Source organism: Triticum dicoccoides, chromosome 1B, assembly GCF_002162155.2.
Source record: "Triticum dicoccoides isolate Atlit2015 ecotype Zavitan chromosome 1B, WEW_v2.0, whole genome shotgun sequence".
NCBI classification, from domain to species: domain Eukaryota; kingdom Viridiplantae; phylum Streptophyta; class Magnoliopsida; order Poales; family Poaceae; genus Triticum; species Triticum dicoccoides.
In genome coordinates, this window is record NC_041381.1 from 369,325,301 (window position 1) to 369,345,420 (window position 20,120).

A 20,120-nucleotide genomic window follows, 5' to 3' on the forward strand; every position below is an offset into this window, starting at 1 on the left:
TTATACCCTGCAGGGGTGTCCCAACTTAGCCCATGACAAGCTCTCGCGATCAACGAAGGAATAGACCTTCTCCCAGGAAGACCCGATCAGACTCGAAATCCCGGTTTACAAGACATTTCGACAATGGTAAAACAAGACCAGCAAAGCCGCCCGATGCGCCGACAAATCCCGATAGGAGCTGCACATATCTCGTTCTCAGGGCAACACCGGATGAGACATCCTACGAGTAAAACCATACCTCGAGTTGCCCCGAGGTGGCCCCGCAGTCTACTCGGTTCGGACCAACACTTAGACAAGCACTGGCCCGGGGGGGGGGGGCTAAAATAAAGATGACCCTTGGGTTGGCCGACCCAAGGGAAAGGGATAGGTGGTGGTGAGGCAAATGGTAAAACCAAGGCTGGGCCTTGCTGGAGGAGTTTTATTCAAAGCGAACTATCAAGGGGGTCCCATAAATCACCCGACCGCGTAAGGAACGCAAAATCCGGGAACATAACACCGGTATGACGGAAACTAGGGCGGCAAGAGTGGAACAAAACACCAGGCAAAAGGCCGAGTCTTCCACCCTTTACCAAGTTTATAGATGCATTAATAATATAAGAGATATTGTGATATCCCAACCAAAATCCTGTCCACCATGGAGCAATCTTCAACTTCACCTGCAACTAGCAACGCTATAAGAGGGCTGAGCAAAGCGGTAACATAGCCAAACAATGGTTTGCATAGGAAAGGTGTCAAAGGTTAGAGGTTCATGGCAATTTGGGATGGCTTGATAAACAGGTGATAGGTAGCGCAGCATAGCGATAGAACGAAACAACTAGCATAGCAATGATAGTAGTGAGATCCAGGGTAGCGGTCATCTTGCCTGAAATCCCGCAAGGAAGAACAACGAGTCCATGAAGAAGATGAAGCCACGAAGACGAACCAAGCGTGATGCAACAGGAACTAACAAGAAGAAGCACACAACATGGTAAACACACCACACATGAACAAGGCATGATGCACAACAAGCATGATGCATGACAAAGCTACATGAAGCTACTCATGGCAAGAGATGATGCAAACAAGAGCAACACATCACGGCAAGTTTAAATGAGGCCAGGAACAACATATAACAATTCCGGTAAGTCCTCATATGCATATTTCGAAATTGGTCCAGATCTGAATAAACCTTATGTTCAAGTTGTTAAGCAGCAAGTTAAGATGCAACAAGATGATCTACACGAGATGCTAGTCAAGTTACATATAAAGTTCATTTAATTCGGAGCTACGGCATAGAAGATATGAGCAACACAAGTTAAACATGGCATTGATGCGAAATGCACCCAAACATCAAGCAAACACCCCAAAACAAGGATGCAACATGATAATATGAAACTACATGCAATTCTAAGCAAGTTTCATATAGAGCACACTCAAAACGGAGCAACGGTTCAACACACACACATGAAGCAAGTTTAAAGGACAAGCTGTCCAAAATAGCAACTAGGCATATTGCAAGCACCAAAACAACATGCTACAGGACCTCAACAAGAAAACAAAAGGCATGGGCATGATGTATAGGTAAAGCATTACAAAACATGAACACTGAGCTATCTCCAGAAATCACTAGAACATGCTCAAACACACATGGTAAGATTGCAAGTAATAACAATTTCAGACTTTGCAGAAAATAACATCAGGTTGCAATGTTTAGAGCTACCAAACAACATGTTACAGGAACTTATAATAGCAAAACAAGACATGGCATGATTCTACTCAAAGCATAGATCAAAAGTCTCTTACTGACCATAAGCCAAAAAGGATCAGAAAATATGATGGCACCCACGTAAACATAGCAAGTTATATTACAGATTCAAACATGGCAGAAACAGAATTATGAAGGCATGTAGATGAGCTTGTGCAACTCACTACAGAGAAATATATAGCATGGCAAGGCACCCAACAGTAAGAAGGCATATTTGTGAAGCTAAAAATGGCAAGATCAAGTTCATAGGGTGCATGGATCACGAGGAAAACACATGGAAACAACTGAACTTAATGTTAACAGGCTGGCAACAACATTATGAAGCAACTTTGGAGAAAGATATGAACAAGCTACAGAAAGCTATAATTGCAACCGGGGGCATGCATGGTTAGAGGATGACATGTATAACAAAACATATTTAGTGAGCATCTCCAGATTATGCATAGAATGATTTGTAGAAGCAGGTTTACATAGCATCACGAAATAACAGATTCAGCCTAGCAAAACAGCAACAGCATGTACCCTACTTAACAAGCTCGATTCACTCACCACAAGTCATTGCATGACAAGATAAGCATAGCATCAGCAAGAAGACATGTTGATGTAACCAACCAAGGCAAAAACAAGTTCATAGCATGCAAGGATCAACTATAGCAACCTTGGTAAAATTGAATAACATGTAAACAATCTGCCAGGAAACATTTTGAAGCAAAAGTAGAGCACTCAAATGACATGCTAGACTACTACATAATTGAAAACAAGGGCATGAATGGATAGACAACAACCATATGTTCAAAACATACTTACTAAAGTATCTCAAAATATGCATGGATCTCTCTGTAGCATCAAGTTTACATGGCATCAAAATAACAGCAGAACAGGGACTAAAACAGCAACATTACGATGCCTAGTTTGCATGCTTGTGCTAGTCACCACATTGATCACAAAAATACATGGTAAGCACCTCTGTAAAGAAGACATGGCAGAGATCAAAACACCTGTAGACATCAACCTCATAGGATGCACACATCAATCATGGCAAAAATGACAAAAGAACTCGTTCTGATAACAGACAGCAGAAAACATTATGAAGCACTCTTACAACAATGATTCAGGCATCAAGATGACCTCAAATGAATATGATGCAATGAAGTGAAATGATGTACTCGTTGAGGAGAACAATTTGACATATTACACGCACGAAACGGAGCTACGGATGCAGAGATATGATGCGATGAACATGGCATGAAAATTACTGCAGATTCGGGGACTTAGAGAAAATATACCCTCCGAAAAGTCAACTCGGGACGGAGATATCCGGGACGCGGGGATCCCGTTTGGTTCAACTCCTGGTGGATCTCGTCCATCTTGCGGGATCTCGCCGGAGCGGAGGAAGACGGCGGCCGGAGACGCGGGGCTCGCCGGAGACGGCAGGATCCGGGAGGAGGACGGAGCGGGGAGGCCGGAGGCCGGTGAGGCCAGGACGGGGCGGCGCGCTCGCGGCGGCGGCGGAAGGCGGCGAGGAGGATCCACGGCGCGGCAGGGCGGCTCGCGGGGACGGGCGGTGCGGGCGCCGTCGGCCGCGGACGGACCGGGCGGCGGCGGCCCAGGCCGGTGGAGGAAGGCGGCAGCGCACGTGGCCGGTGGCGCGCCCGGCGGGGCGCGGGATGGAGCCCAGCGCGGCGGCGAGGGCCGGGCCCTCACGGGCGGCGGCGGGACGGCGAAGGGCGGAGGCGGCGAGGGCGAGGCGGCGGCGGGGTCGGGAGGCGACGGGCTCGCGCGGGCGACGGGAGGCGCGCGGCCAGCGCGCGGCGGCGGACGGGCCGGGCGCGGCGGAGATGCCACGTGGCACGGTGGGATTGTACGGGCGGGGCGGCGCGGACATGTCCGGCCAGATCGAACGTGTCCGGCGGGCGAGAGGAGCGGGGCTAGGGTTTGGGGATTCGGAATTTCGGGGAAGTGCACATATTTATAGGTAGAGGGAGCTAGGAGTGTCCAAATGAGGAGCGGTTTTCGCCCACACGATCATGATCGAACGATCGAGAGCATGGAGGGGAGTTTGCTGGGTTTTGGGCCACTTTGGAAGGGGTGTTGGGCTGCAAAGAGAGAGGGGCTTTACGGTTACCCGGTTAATCGTTGGAGTACCAAACGACCTCCAAATGGCACGAAACTTGACAGGCGGTCTACCGGTGCTATACCAAGGCCGCTTGGCAAGAATCGGTCCATTCCGGGAACGTTTAACACCCGCTCACAACAGGAGACAAAAGGGGAATGCCGGAGGGCATAGGAGCGCCGGATTGCAAAACGGACAACGGGGAAAAGGCTCGGATGCATGAGACGAACACGTATGCAAAATGAAATGCACATGATGACATGATAAAATGCAACACGCAAGCAAATGACATGGCAATGACGGCGAATAACTGGCAGACACCTGGCGCATCGAATCCGGGGCGTTACACTGGCACCCGCTAGCCACCTTATGCAACAAGTGCATGTCAGTCGGTGGAACCTGTCTCACGTAAGCGTACGTGTAAGGTCGGTCCGGGACGCTTCATCCCACAATACCACCAAATAAAGATAAGACTAGTAACGGTAAGCATATTGAACAAACCAACGCCCACAACTACTTGTGTTCTACTCGTGCATAGGATCTACGCATAAACCTGGCTCATGATGCCACTGTTGGGGAACGTAGCAATAATTCAAAATTTTCTACGCATCACCAAGATCAGTATATGGAGATTCTAGCAACAAGAGAGGGAGAGGATGAGCATCTTCATACCCTTGAAGATCGCTAAGCGGAAGCGTTACAAGAACGTGGTTGATGGAGTCGTACTCGCGGCGATTCAAATCGCGGAAGATACGATCTAGCGCCGAACGGACGGCGCCTCCACATTCAACACACGTACAGCTCGGGGACGTCTCCTCCTCCTTGATCCAATAAGGGGAGAGGAGAAGTTGAGGGAGAACTCCGACAACACGACCGCGTGGTGGTGGTGGAGCTCATGGTTCTCCAGCAGGGCTTCGCCAAGCACTACAGAGGAGGAGGAGGTGTTGGAGGAGGGAGAGGGCTGCGCCAGGGAAGAGGTGTGGCTTCCCTCCCACCCCTCCACTATATATAGGGGCAAGGGGAGAGGGGGAGGCACCCTAGGCTTTCCCCTAGGGGCGGCGGCCAAGCAGATTGGATCTCCCTAGGGAAAATCCTAGGGAGACTTGTCCCCCAAGCCAAGCAGGTGGAGGATTGCCTCCCAAGCCAGGTGGAGGCGCCCCACCTCCCCAAATAACGTGGGAAATGGTGTGGGGGGCGCACCACACCTTAGTGGGCTGGTTTGCCCCTTCCCCTTTGGCCCATGAGGCCCTCCAACACTTGCCGGGGCTCCCGAAACACCTTTCGGTCATGCTGGCCATAGCCTGGTACCCCCGGAACACTTCTGGACTCCAATACCCTTCGTACAATATATCTATCTTCACCGCCGGACCATTCCGGAACTCCTCGTGATGTCCGGGATCTCATCCAGGACTCCGAACTACCTTCGGTAACCACATACTATTTCCCATAACAACTCGAGCGTCACCGAACCTTAAGTGTGTAGACCCTACGAGTTCGGGACCATGCAGAGATGACCGAGATGTTCTCCGGCCAATAACCAACAACGGGATCTGGATACCCATGTTGGCTCCCACATGTTCCATGATGATCTCATCGGATGAATCACGATGTCGAGGATTCAATCAATCCCGTATGCAATTCCCTTTGTCAATCGGTACGTTACTTGCCCGAGATTCAATCGTCGGTATCCCAATACCTCGTTCAATCTCGTTATCGGCAAGTCACTTTACTCGTTCCTTAATGCATGATCCCGTGACTAACTACTTAGTCACATTGAGCTCATTATGATGATGCAATACCGAGTGGGCCCAGAGATACCTCTCTGTCATATGGAGTGACAAATCCCAGTCTCTATTTGTGCCAACCCAACAGACACTTTCGGAGATACTTGTAGTGCACCTTTGTAGCCACCCAGTTACGTGGTGACGTTTGGTACACCCAAAGCATTCCTATGGTATCCGGGAGTTGCACAATCTCATGGTCTAAGGAAATGATACTTGACATTAGAAAAGCTCTTAGCAAACGAACTATACGATCTTGTGCTATGCTTAGGATTGGGTCTTGTCCATCACATCATTCTCCTAATGATGTATCCCGTTATCAATGACATCCAATGTCCATGGTCAGGAAACCATAACCATATATTGATCAACGAGCTAGTCAACTAGAGGCTCACTAGGGACATGTTGTGGTCTATGTATTCACACATGTATTACGGTTTCCAGATAATACAATTATAGCATGAATAATAGACAATTATCATGAACAAGGAAATACAATAATAACCATTTTATTATTGCCTCTAGGGCATATTTCCAACAAAGGTCATGTCGCACGCACAACTGGGCAACGACAACCTTCTGATCATGCCCTGCACGACCGGTGGTGTACTCGAGGTCGAAGCCGACCACTTGGTACTTGTCCTCGGCAAGGAACTGCTCCATAGTTTGGATGGAGCTCTCCACCGACACCGGATCATTCGTGTACACCAGCGAGAGGGCCTTCCCCCTTGCGTGGGTGTCCACTACGTGATGCATGGTGAACTGCCTGTCGTTGTCGTCATCGGCCGCTGGGAGCGCCATTGGAGCCACGAGGATCGCCATTGGAACCGCTGGATGTCCTCTCTGTATGTGTCGTCGTGGAGGTGCTTATTGTGTTGTGTGACGCAAGAGATGAAGGTAAATGGCCGCAGGAATAAATGGGGCCGGGCTGCCTGGATTCTCGATGCGTCCGCATGGCAGTTTTTGCATTGGGTAACTGCATTGTGGAGCCGCGCCCGGCGCAACTGCATGCACACGAATGTGCGTGATCGTGCGCCGGCCCCAAACACTGGTAGCGCGCGTGGAGGGATGAGGGCAGAGCACCCAGAGGGACGCAAGAGGGGAGCGCGCCACAGCCGCCTCAACTGCAAGCAACCACACGCATAGAGCAGTTGAACACACAGGAAATGGTCGCCTACAAGCAGGCCGACACTTGCGTGGCTACGTAGAGAGCGGCCGTGTGCTACTACCCCCGTCTTGGTCTATAGTCCCCTTTATATTATGTGCCATACTTTGCCCTCAAATTTAACCAACAAAATGTTAATGCATGTTATAAAAATTATATAATTGGAAACTATGTTCAAATACGAATCCAACTATATAATCTTTGGCGACATGCATTCGTATTTTATTAGTTAAATCCTACTTATAAACCAGGACGGGTGTATAGTAGGTAATTCAATTGCAAACATTTTTTTATTAACCGTATGTGTACGTGGCCTTTCGTCCTCCTCTCACGTCACCCCGCTGCCACAGACGGCTTACAGCGCAAGCTTGCGCAGCGCGCGGGAGCGTTCTTTTGGCCAAACGGTGGCGCCAATGAATCGTCGGTGAGCCCGTTCCCGCGCAACCTTGCAGGTTCCCGCGCAAGATTCCTACCTGACTGGGTGTAATCTCCCAAAATCCCAATGCTTACTGGCCTACTATAAAAACCCTCACAGCCGGTGAGTCCTGCGTTGCATTTTCCCCTCCCTCCCTGTAGCTTATCTCGTGTGCTTCTCCCATAATCACCAATGGCACCGGTCCATCGTGGTTGCTCAGCCACTTCGTTGTCACTAGACGACAGCTCCAGCTGGGAGGCACAGTCCCCGGTGTAGTGTAGTGCGCGTGGCGTCCCTGTTGGGTTTGCACGGAACACCCACCACATGCTCCGCCGCCGGTGCCCGCCGACAGCTGTTGCCGGCCACCGTTGCCGCCACACCACCGTTGAAAGCCAGGGCCATCGCCCGCTCAACCGCCGCGGCCCGAAGGCAGGAGGTGGCTGTCATGGCTGCCACCCCACTGCAGGCCACCATGGCCAGCACCCGCTCCGCCATCACGGCCCAAAGGCGGGAGGTGGTGGTTGTGGCCGCCACCCCATCATCGGCCGCCCTGGCCGCCAGCCCACCGTCGACCGCCAAGATCATCACCCGCTCTGCCACCACCGCTGGAAGGCGGGAGGCGGAGGTGGATGCCGGCACGTACGTCAGCGACCTTGCGCGCTACACCGAGTTCCTGCAGGAGCAGGAGGAGTGCCTCGTCGAGAACGCAAATAGATTTACCGCCGCCATGGCCACGGCACACGCCGCCTCAGAGGTAAGGAATCAGGAGATCTACGAGGAGAACCACCGCTTCGAGAGGGATCGTCTAGAGCGGTAGTGGGCGTTGAAGCTGGCGAGCATCGCTGAACGTGCAGCAGCAGCACGCACCGTATTGTATTTGTCTAGCTCGTCGGTAGGCTCCTCCTCCTCTGCCTCTTACTGAGCGTGCTCGGCAGAGGAGAGGCTGCCGGAAGTAGTACAAAGCCCCTCCGTAGTAGTAGTAGTAGTAGTAGTAGTAGTAGTAGTAGTAGTAGTAGTAGTAGTAGTAGTAGTAGTAGTAGTATTTTGGGGCTATTTTATTCAGTTCATCTAACTATAGATGTGGTGGAACTATACAACATACTTAGCTAGTATATAAAGTAGAACTAGCTATTTCATTACATGGTTGGCAATAATTGGGGAAAAGTTTGGTCGGTTCAGCTGTCGAGTTGAACTGTTTGTATAAATTAAGCACGACTGCTTAATCTATGAATGAAATCTATGCTTAATTACTAAATTTTTGTTGCAAAAATTAGATAGTGCTAGTGATTTTTAGCTGCTTATTTTGACAAATCACAGTGTTACAAGGTTGACACATGGCAATGTTACTAGATCAACTAATGTCAATCTTTCAAGTTTGACAAATGGCAACATACCCAATATGACAGATGCAAATCTTACCAACAATATTTGTAAGTGGTTGCACATGGGTCATCCAAAACAACCATTTGCATTGAAGAGATGCACAAATCCTGCTCTCGCTTTGCATACAGGTGCTCTATCTGAAACGTTTGCGCTCAACAGCTACACAAATCCTGCTGGACACATTTTCCCTTGGCTTCCTGGGGAAGCTGTGGTTTGCATACGGGTGTTCTATTTAAAACGTTTGCGATCGAGATACAATATTAAACCCAAGAAAAAAAACTATTTCTGGCGGTGGCGGAGGCGGCGTGCCACGCCGTCCTTGTTGTTGTCGTCCTCCGGGACGCTGTTGTTGAAGTCTTCAAGGCAGCTCAGAATGTTCTTCACTTGTAAATCAAACATCATGTCATCTCGCAATCGAGGGGCAGGGCGCGGGAGGACGGCAGCTGGCGGCGCTGAGAGATAGCGGTCGACGGCGGCGTCCCATGCCGCTGAGGGGGGCGCGCGCACGAGCACTGGCGCGGCAGGTGCAGCCAAACGCATGGGGACCGGTGCCACAGTGGGTGGAGGGGCTCGCTCGTGCACGGGCATGGGCGCTGGCGCTGGCGCTGGCATGTACACGAGATCGCGCGGGTCCACAGAGACCTCGGTGACGCCCGCGGCTTCCAGCTCTCCGATAGTGCTCGGTGACTAGCCCGTCAATGCTACGGGGATGGTCGCTAGCACGGGAGCGGGGATGGGAGCTGGGACCGGAGCGGGGGCAGCAACAACCGCGGCCAGCTTGTTCTAGGCCATGTCCATGAGGCCCCATTCCTCCTTATTTTCTATCTCTTCCGGCTCGGAGTTGAATTCACCAAACTTGAAGACTAGTGGCAGATGATCCTTCTATGCCATGGCATTGGTGGAGGTCTGCGGGACAAAGGGGAATGGGAGGCGAATAGTAAGGCCGCCCGTATTAAGTAGCGGCTTGGGCGCCATTAATGGAGAGGAAGGCGGGCGGTCATGGAATTCAAAGGGCTATATTCCTAGTGAGCCTGCGCAGCGTACACCTCGCACGCTTCCTGGTGAGCCTGCGCATTGGAGGACAGCTTGCACGCCTCTCGGTCAGTCTGCGCATCGGACTGCGCTTGCACGCCTCCTGTTCAGTCAAGCAGCAATCCGCACGGCACCTCCTATAGCCATTAGAACGAAGACACACGGCGTCACGTGAATGGTTAACATAACGCACATGATTTGAATTATATAAACATTTGCGAGGTTAGAGTGGCAACTATTTGTTTGAAAATGCCTTTGTTGGCTGTTATTCGAGTGCTTCTTCTCTGAAAATGGACACAAAAAATACCACAGCATGTCGGGTGCCATTCCATAATAGCATGCCAAGTTTCATGAATCTCAGACGAGTTTTGGATTTGCTAGAATTTAAAAACAAAGTATCTCAACATTTTGCCGGCAATCAAGAGTGCCCTAGTGTTTGAAATTCATTCCCATTTCTTGCATGGGACTTAAGCATGCGCCCAAGGACAAAGATTTGATTTTTCAACCAATTCATATGCACTGGAGCATGTGCATGTAGTTCAAATTTGAATTATGCACATGAAATGCCTAGAAAACCGAGTTAATGTATAAAAATGTCCAAATGAACCCCGAAAAATTGCAAAATTTAACACAACACTCATGTTGTTCTATGTTGACACTAGAAATTTTTTGAAAGCAATAAGAGGTAGCGGATATTGTTTCGTCCCTGAAGGTGGGACATTCCTACCGAAACCATGAGGCTTGTTGTGAGAAGCTCTAGTTTGTGAGAAGTTTATACCCAAACCTGCCTCAAATGGGACAAAAAAATTACCACGACATGTCAATGCCGCTCCATGATAGCATGCTAAGTTTCATGAATTTCAGACGAGTTATGGATTTACTAGAATTTAAAAACCAGGAATCTCAATGTTTGCGGCCGAGTGACGGTGGAAGGATGTTTGACATTCATTCCCATTTCTTTCATGGGACCTAAGCATGCAACCAAGGACAAATATTTGATTTTTCAACAAATTTATATGAATTAGAGCATGTGCATGTAGTTCAAATATGAATTATGCACATAAATACATCAAAAACTCAATTAATGCATAAAAATGTCCAAATGAACCCCAAAAAATCCCAAAAATTGACACAACACTCCTATTGTTCTATGTTGGCACTAGAAAAATTTTGAAAGCAATAAGAGGCAGCGGATATCGTTTCGTCCCCAAAGGTGGGACGTTCCCTACGGAAACCATCAGGCTTGTTGTGAGAACCTTTGGTTTGTGAGAAGCATATCCCAAAACCTGCCCCAAATGGGACAATATTTTTACCACGACATGTTGATGCCACTCCATGATAGCATGCCAAGTTTCATGAATTTCAGATGAGTTTTGGATTTACTAGAATTTAAAAACCAGGAATCTCAATGTTTGTGCCCGAGTGACGGTGGCAGGGTGTTTGACATTCATTCCCGTTTCTTGCATGTGACCTAAGCATGCAACCAAGGACACATATTTGAATTTTCAACCAATTTATATGCATTAGAGTATGTGCATGTAGTTCAATTTTGAATTGTGCTCATAATGCATTGAAAACGCAATTGATGCATAAAAATGTCGAAACAAACCCCGAAAAATCCCAAAAATTGACACGACACTCCTATTGTTCTATGTTGACACTAGAAAAAATTTGAAAGAAATAAGAGGCAGCAGATATCATTTCCTTCCCAAAGGTGGGACGTACCCTACCAAAAACATCAGGCTTGTTGTGAGAGCCTTTGGTTTGTGAGAAGCATATCCCCACACCTGCCCCAAATGGGACAATATTTTTACCACAGCACCATGATAGCATGCCAAGTTTCATGAATTTCAGACGAGTTTTGGATTTACTAGAATTTAAAATCAGGAATCTTAATGGTTGCGGCTGAGTGACGGTGGCAGGGTGTTTGGCATTCATTCCCATTTCTTGCATGGGGCATAAGCATACAACCAAGGACACATATTAAAATTTTCAACCAATTTACATGCATTAGAGCATGTGCATGTAGTTCAAATTTGAATTGTGCTCACAAATGCACTGAAAATGCAATTAATGCATAAAAATGTCCAAAAAAATCTAAAAAATTGACACGACATATTGTTCTATGTTGACACTAGAATTTTTTTGAAAGCAATAAGCGGCAGCGGATATCGTTTCGTCCCCAAAGGTGAGACGTACCCTACCGAAACCATCAGGCTTGTTGTGAAACCCTTTGGTTTGTGAGAAGCATATCCCCAAACCTGCCCCAAATGGGACAATATTTTTACCACGGCATGTTGATGCTGCTCCATGATAGCATGCCAAGTTTCATGAATTTCAGACGAGTTTTGGATTTACTAGAATTTAAAAACCAGGAATCTAGCAGGGTGTTTGACATTCATTCCCATTTCTTGCATGGGACCTAAGCATGCAACCAAGAACACAGATTTGAATTTTCAACAAATTTATATACATTAGAGCATGTGCATGTAGTTCAAATTTGAATTGTGCTCCTAAATGCATTGAAAACGCAATTAATGCATGAAAAATGTCAAAACGAACCGCGAAAAATCCCAAAAATTGACACAACACTCGTGTTGTTCTATGTTGACACGAGAAACATTTTGAAAGTAAGAAGAGGCAACATATGTCGTTTCGTCCCCCAAGGTGACACGTACCCTACTGAAACCATCAGGCTTGTTGTGAGAGAAGCTCTGGTTTGCGAGAAGCTTATACCCCACACCTGCCCCAAATGGGACAATATTTTTGCCACGGCATGTCGCTGTCGTTCCATGATATCATCTCAAGTTTCATGAATTTCCGATGAGTTTTTGATTTACTAGAATGTTAAAAGCATGTATCTCAATGTTAGTGGCTGAGCGACAATGTCAAGGTGTTTGACATTCATTCTCATTTCTTGCATGTTACCTAAGCTTGCAACCAAGGACAAACATTTGATTTTGCAACCCGTTTTTATGGACTGGAGCATGTGGTCTAATTTTGAATTGTGCACCTAAAATGCCTAGAAAACCAAGTTACCGTATAAAAATGTCCAAATGAACCCTGAACAATTCCAATGTTTTTATGACACACATATAGTTGCATGTTCACTACAGATAAAAGGTCTAGCAATTCAAACACCGTCCATTGCCTCTATAACCCCATTCTGTAATTCAAGTCAAAATTAAAAATCAAGTTGATCCCACACAGTTTATTATCACCAACCGTGTGAGATGCAGTACAAAATACCCTGGAGCATCGTCGGTGTATAGTACGCCTATGGCTTACACAAGAAGGTGCACCGTCTACAGTCCATAGCCGGCGTGTCAAGCACACTAGCTCGCTCCCCAAATATCATTTCACTATTCAATCGTCGCCGGTGAAAGATGGGGACGTGGACTAGCGTCGTGAGGGCAACTTTGGCGGCCCACTCCGGCCAGAGCACGGCCGCAACCGCCATGCGCATGCTAACAAGGTGCTTGAGCGCGGCCACAATCTGCGACCGGGCGGCCATAGCAGCCTAAACGACCGCTGTTGCTTCTCAGGTGGCGGCAGCAACATCTGCCTCGGGGATAGCAGCTCGCGATAGCGGCACAACAGCTGTCCGTTCCACAACGGCGGCCTTAGCCCTGATGGAGGCTGCCCACGACCATGTCGAGGCCGCCCATGCCCAGCTCGTGGCGGTCACCGCACAAATCGAACGAAGCTTCTCCGACAACGGTCGGCAACCCATGGCCTAAGAGTTGCCAATCACCGAGAGTGTTCGAGCAGCCACCTGTTCCTCTGTCGCATACCTTGTGACGACGAAGCCCGTCCAAGCCCAGATCACGGCCGCCCACGCCCAGCTCATGGCGGCGTTTTCCAAAGAGATGGCAGACGCGGATGGCGAGATGCTTGCTGAGTATGGTGCGATGGATGCCATGGAGCCCCTTCCCCAATCAATCGTCGGGCGCGAGCTAGACATGGAGGAGGCGGCAGAGATCGACGAGCACCAGCCGTAGTAGTACTCTTTGTTTTGTTTATTGAAGAGCGTCGGTCTTTAATTTGTTAGAGTAATGTTTAGGCTAGCTAGCTTTGTTTAATTGCTGAACTTGCTTGATTAAGAAGTGTGGGTGTGCTGTAGTCTCCTTTGTGTACCCAAATTATGCAATGACGTGGATGAGCACTGTAACCAGGGAAATTGGAACCAAAAATTTTGACGTTCAAACTCATCACACATGGGTTAAGCTATCTGAACCGTTTGTGATGTTCACATATCATACACAGTTCTGAATAAGGGACCGTGTCTGATGACACTTTGCGCGCCAGTTTTGCGCTGAAGCGATTCCAAATTTTCGGCTTCCGCGGAAATATCTACCTCCCCGCCCCCTCCCCCTTACCAAAAGCCACATTTACCCTGTTTCCACCATCATTTCCAAGTTGAAACCTTCACTCCTTGCTTGCAGTGCCGCCTCCTCGCCGGCGACCCTCCTTCACGCTGCTCGGCCTCGCCTATCCAGGCAGGTAATCCACACTCGAACCCCGTCCTCCTCCTCCTTCCACATCCCACATCCCCGACCGCCGGCGCGAGCGCGACACCTTCCACCCAAATCACTGACCCCTCCACCAAATAAGCACCATCCTAAGCCATGGTGCACGCAGTATAGCCAGGATCTCAAGGAGCATTTGGCAGCAAAGAAGCAAATCATGGCCGCACGCGCTAATGAGGTCGTGATGGCGACCATTCGTGTCGACCCCCAGATCTTGGAGGAGGACCTTGCCATTTGCTAGCTATGCCGGTTAATCATGCTCTGTTTACCCGTTGCGTGTGCTGCTCGTGCCTTTCCTTAACAAAATATAGTGAATCGTGCTATCTAATTTTACCATGCAATCTATTGCAAAATATAGTGAAACGAATACAAATACAATTGCTATATTTCCAAGTTGTCAAGCATGCTTGGTTTGGTTATACATTGTGCAATGTGGTGCTCAGTTAACGTTTGGTTCATTTGTGTTGTGGTGTTTAGTTAACTATTTGGTTCAATTCTGCAATGCGATGTTCAATAGTTGTGGGTGCATTCTGTTATTGTATACCATGTAAGAAGTAAATCGAATTTGGTTGTACTAAATACATGAGAAACAAATGCAATTGCTATATTTCCAAGTTGTCGAGCATGCTTGGTTTGGTTATACATTGTGCAATGTGTTGCTCAGTTAACCTTTGGTTCATTTGTGTTGTGGTGTTTAGTTAACTGTTTGGTTCAATTTTACAATGCGATGTTCAATAGTTGTGGGTGCATTCTGTTATTGTATACCATGTGAGAAGTAAAACAAATTTGGGTGTACTAAATACATGAGAAACAAATACAATTGCTATATTTCCAAGTTGTTAAGCATGCTTGGTTCGGTTAACTAGCTGATCTTCTATTAGTAGTATGTTATATTGTGCAATGTGGTGCTTAGTTAATGTTTGGTTCATTTGTTGTGGTGTTTAGTTAACTGCTTGGTTCAATTCTGCAATGCGATGTCCAATTTTCGTGGTTGGAATTTTGTATTATTGTGCATGTGAGGAATAAATCGAATATGGCTGCACTTGAAACATATACAAGTGCTATATTTCCTAGTTCTTAATCTTGCTTGGTTTGCATAAGTGGGTTTTCCATGTGGCTTGAATTAATCTGACGAATCTGCAATGTGCTTATTTTTCATGAATATATTTCACTCATAGCATGCGAACCCTTACTTAACCTGATGACTAACTACCTTATATGTGTTGCAGGGAAACAATATAATGGGAAGCACTAAGGTTTACAATCAAGGTTAGCACGTGCATGGTCCATTGTCTAATAGCACATTGTTCTGCAATTGCAGGAACCATTCTAATACTTAGATTTTTAACAATTTGGTCTTGCACATGTAGGTCCTGCTGTCACAGGTTTTGACCCACTGTTCGACCCTTTTTGCATATGGGGAAATGAGTTGTCCATGAATATCAATCAAGTGAAGAAACTTAGAAAGATTGTTAGGATAAAGAAATTGGCGACAAAAAACAACAAGATCTTTATCTGCACAATGAAGAAGACATCAGTTCACTACAAGATGGTACTAACTATTATACCTTGCCTTTTCTTATTCCTTTGCCCCATTTCCAATATAGAGATGATATTTATGCACATCCTTGTTTTCAGGCCTTTCCAAAGCAATGCACTGATGATTACCTCTCAAACCACCTCTATGGCTAGGAGGCGAGGAAGGTTTTCATACAACACCTACGGTTCAATATTGAAGTGTTCCTGAAGACGATGAAGGATGGATGGTCAATCATCCACAAGCACTGGACTAAAGTTACAAAGACCTTCAACATCAATGAAGGCTCAATATTCGCCTTCCGCTTTAGCAGTTTTCCCGATGAGATGCATCTGTATTTGTACCGTCTATGATGCTAATTTCAAAAGGTTCTAGATGTTGCATGTGAAACTTGGTGCTAGTGCAGTTGTGTAATGGGGTAGCTGAGTGCTGAAGCTACCATGTTGTACTCTGATGTATTTCAATTATGAAATCCTGCTTCCTTAATATGGGAATGAAATATATTATGTGTTTAATATGAATGTCAATTAGATTAATAAATGGATTATTAATAATAGGGCAATTAGCCTGCTAATTGGTTTTTGCTATTGCAAACGGTTACTGAGAAAATACCGTGGGCAATGACCTAAGGCAATGCACACAGTTTCTAGGAATAAACCGTGTTGGATCGATGAACAATCACACACAACATTCTCTACAAAACTGTTTGCGTTAGGCCACCTTGCGCAAATGTTTACCGCATAAAAACTGTGTGTGATGGATAGCCTTTGCCACACAGTTTCTTCTATGCACCGTGTGTGATGCATTCAATAATGCAAATGATAAAAATTTTAATATTGTGTGCGATGGGAACGCCATCACAAACGATTTAACGGGGAAAATTGTGTGTGATGTACCTAGGAATGGAAACATTTTCCCTGCAGCGACTGTGTGGGATGTATATACGAATGGAAATGTTTCGTGGGGACTGACTGTGTGGGATGTACTTACGACCGGAAGTGATTTCGCCTGTATAATTGTTTTTTAGCACTACTGTACGTATAACCATATTTGGTCCCTCGCTGGTCGCACACGACCTCATTTTGCCGAGCATGTGTGCCAGGAGGGCATATCCTCGACGGTTTCTGGGTCGTGTGGGAAGGACCCCCTAATCGCCCACACTCACTAGGCGATGGTTCCAAATGCCATCACGGAAAGGGGTTTCAAACCGTTTGTATAGCACCGATGTGTACCAGTGAGAGAAGATCCAGGCAGCAGCAGCAAGAGCAGCTCAAGAGGCCACTGCACCTAGTGCCCTAATAGCTAACCTCAAGTCAAAGAATGATCAGATGACATATCTACTGGAGCCCACCCTAAGGATTGAGAGGAGTCTGGCCAACATCTCCACGAACCAGGAGAGTCTAGAGCAGATTGTTGAGACAAATATTCATGATCTTGATGTGAAGATCACATAGGTTCAGTCACTTGTGGAGAAGCTGCAGGCAGATGTTGATCTTGCCAGAGCCACAACTGAGGATAGTGGAGATGAGAGACCCAGTACTAAGAGATTTCAGATGGTACCTAGGGCAGCCAGATCTTCAACCGTGCCATTTGCAGACAAGAGGACCACTCATTATGCACATGCCGCTGCTGCCACAGTACCACCTCCAGTTTCCACTCTACCAGTTCAGCAGACATCCTCAGAAGCATTTTCAAACGCAATTCTCTCAACGCCATCTACGCACACCAGAGCCACAAGCCAGAAGTCACCTTCAGGAGCTCCCGAGGCTCGTTCCTAGAGAGACGTATAGCTCTATACCTTTTTGAGCTTTTTGGTACTTGTTGCCAAAGGGGGAGAAATTGTATAGATCATTAGGCTTAGAGAGAGAGTGTGTGTGTCTCACTTTTACTCGTTGTTTTTTCTCGAGTTGTTGCTACTATGTCCCTTTAACTCATGTTACTTGATCGTGATGCTTGTGTGATACTACGTTTATCTTGTGTGGTTGATCATATTTTGCTTAATGTGTGCTTAATGCTTATCTCTACAATTTTTTGTGTATGATCATTCACTTTTGGTGATGCATGCATATTATTTCTCTCATATCATTTTGTGTGCTCAATCAAGATGTATGTGACATGGAAGAGTGACCCATGATCCTAATCGATTATGCATTTGCATTCAAATGTAAATTGTTAATAACGCACAAATTTTTTTTGGGGGGGGGGGGCTCTTTCTTATCACATACTTCTAAAAGCGACGATATATTTCATTCGTTTAATAATTTACTACTGCAGGATGCTGCTAACGTGACACTACGATCATAGACCCTTTGAAGAAACTGTGTGTGATGCATTAATCGCAAATGATGATGTAAAAAATGGTCAAAAAAGATGCGAAACATTTGCGATGAAGGATACATCAAACATGGTTCAGATTTTAGTTGCGTGTGCGATGTGGGGCATACATTTTAGTTCAATTAATTGTTTGTGATGAGGCAGAACAGAAGATACGGACAGCCAGATAAAGGCATGTGCAATATACGGCATACTGTACACTCAGATAAACTATTGTGATGAGGCGGAACAACAGAAACGGGCAACCAGATGAAGGTGTGTTTGATATACGGCATACAATTCACCTAGATGAACTGTTCGTGATTAGGCAACACAAAAGAAATGGTCAGCCAGATCAAGGTGTGTGCGATATATGACATGCAGTTCACTCGGATGAACTGATTTCAATTAGGCAACGTAACAAAAACAGTTCAACCAGATCAAGGTGTCTGCAATGGAGGGCATACAGTTCATTCTGATAAACTGTTTGTGTTGAGCCAAGAGAACATAAATGTTTCACATAAAGAAGATGTGTGTAATACGCGGCAAACATCCAATTACATAGGTGGCTAGTACACACATGACATTTTCACACACCAAAGTAAACTATTACATGCATAATTAACTAGGATAAACGATCATCTGATCATCATCTACTTCTTGTGCTAGCTTGATGTTGCTTCTATGCTAAGTTTGCATTAATTGATGGTGTTTTATGAACACGCCACCGTTTCCCGCCATTTCATCACCGGTTTCCCACCACCCAGCGATATTGCGCATAAACCTAGGCAGCGCGCGATGCACGGAGGCAAAGGTGCAACATGTAGCACATCCACCTTTTCCAAGCATGCCAACCCACCAAAGCGCCGCCTCTGCCATCAACCTCATTGACAAAGAAAATGAGAAGGCGCCACAGCCCGTCGAGGCTAAGGCGCTCCCTGGCAACACGATGGACGACGCCTTGAAGCGCGTCATCGCCAGGGTTGAGCATACCCTTGGCACATGGAATTTCAGCGCCGTGGATCAAGATAGGCATGTTAGTGCTGAGAGGCTGCAGCTCGCCACACAACATGATCGATGGCGCGCCGCAGAGCAAGCTAGGAGTGTCTATGCCGATAGGTTGCGGCTCGTCGCACGGCGAGACTGTTGGAGCGCCGCAGAGCGAGAGGCGCAGCGCGCCGCACAGCAAGAGCGGATCCATCGGCGCTTGCCTACTGTCGACAGGGTGTCGCAGCTGGGTACACGTCCCATCAGTACCCCCATTCCTCGCCAGGAGTGGACAGAGTCCCTTTGTGCCGTACTTGCACCAGAGGCCAGCCGTGCCGTACTTGCACCGGACGCCCGCCATGCAGTTTGCATGGGTCGCGCCGTTCGCCTTGTCCGTGGCCCTCTCGATGCCAACGTGCTAGTCGCTAGGCTCGACCGCCTCACCTGGGCGCAGTAGAGGAACATGGTCGTCGCATCCTCAAGCTGGTGATCTCCGATGAAATAGCCAACTTGGAGCTCGAGGTCATGCTCCAGATGTACCGCGAGTGTGTCGACCTCTTGGACGAACGCCTGCATGAGTTCAGGCAGAGCCAAGAGCTACCGTAGGCAAGGGATGCTGGTCATGGTCTCATGGACGTGTCTTATTTTGTTGGGTCGTTTCGACGTGGATCACTATGTATTCACATCAATCATAATATTGCTCTGTTTCAATGTGTGTACTTTGTTTTCCATTCATATATGTTCTGTTTCAATGTGTGTATATATGCTTTCCATTCTGTGTATGTGGATGATAATAGCTAGATACAAATTAGTATACAAAAATAGATATAAAATGGAATTCATAATATATAGTAATTGTTCATTAGTTCATCACAGAATATATATAATAACATCACATATACGTGATAATACTTAACTACTAGGTACAATGCATAAAATTGAAAATGAACAATACTAAAACTAATAATCCCTCCTGGGGGCAGTATTCTGGCAGCCCGTCGCCAGCAGCTCCCTGGTGCGCGGCGTCTTCCCGGCACGGAGGCTGTACTCCACCTCCTCCGCCTCGCAGCGCTTGACGTACCAATCTGCCTCTTACGGGCGGACGAGCGTGCCATTTCGTT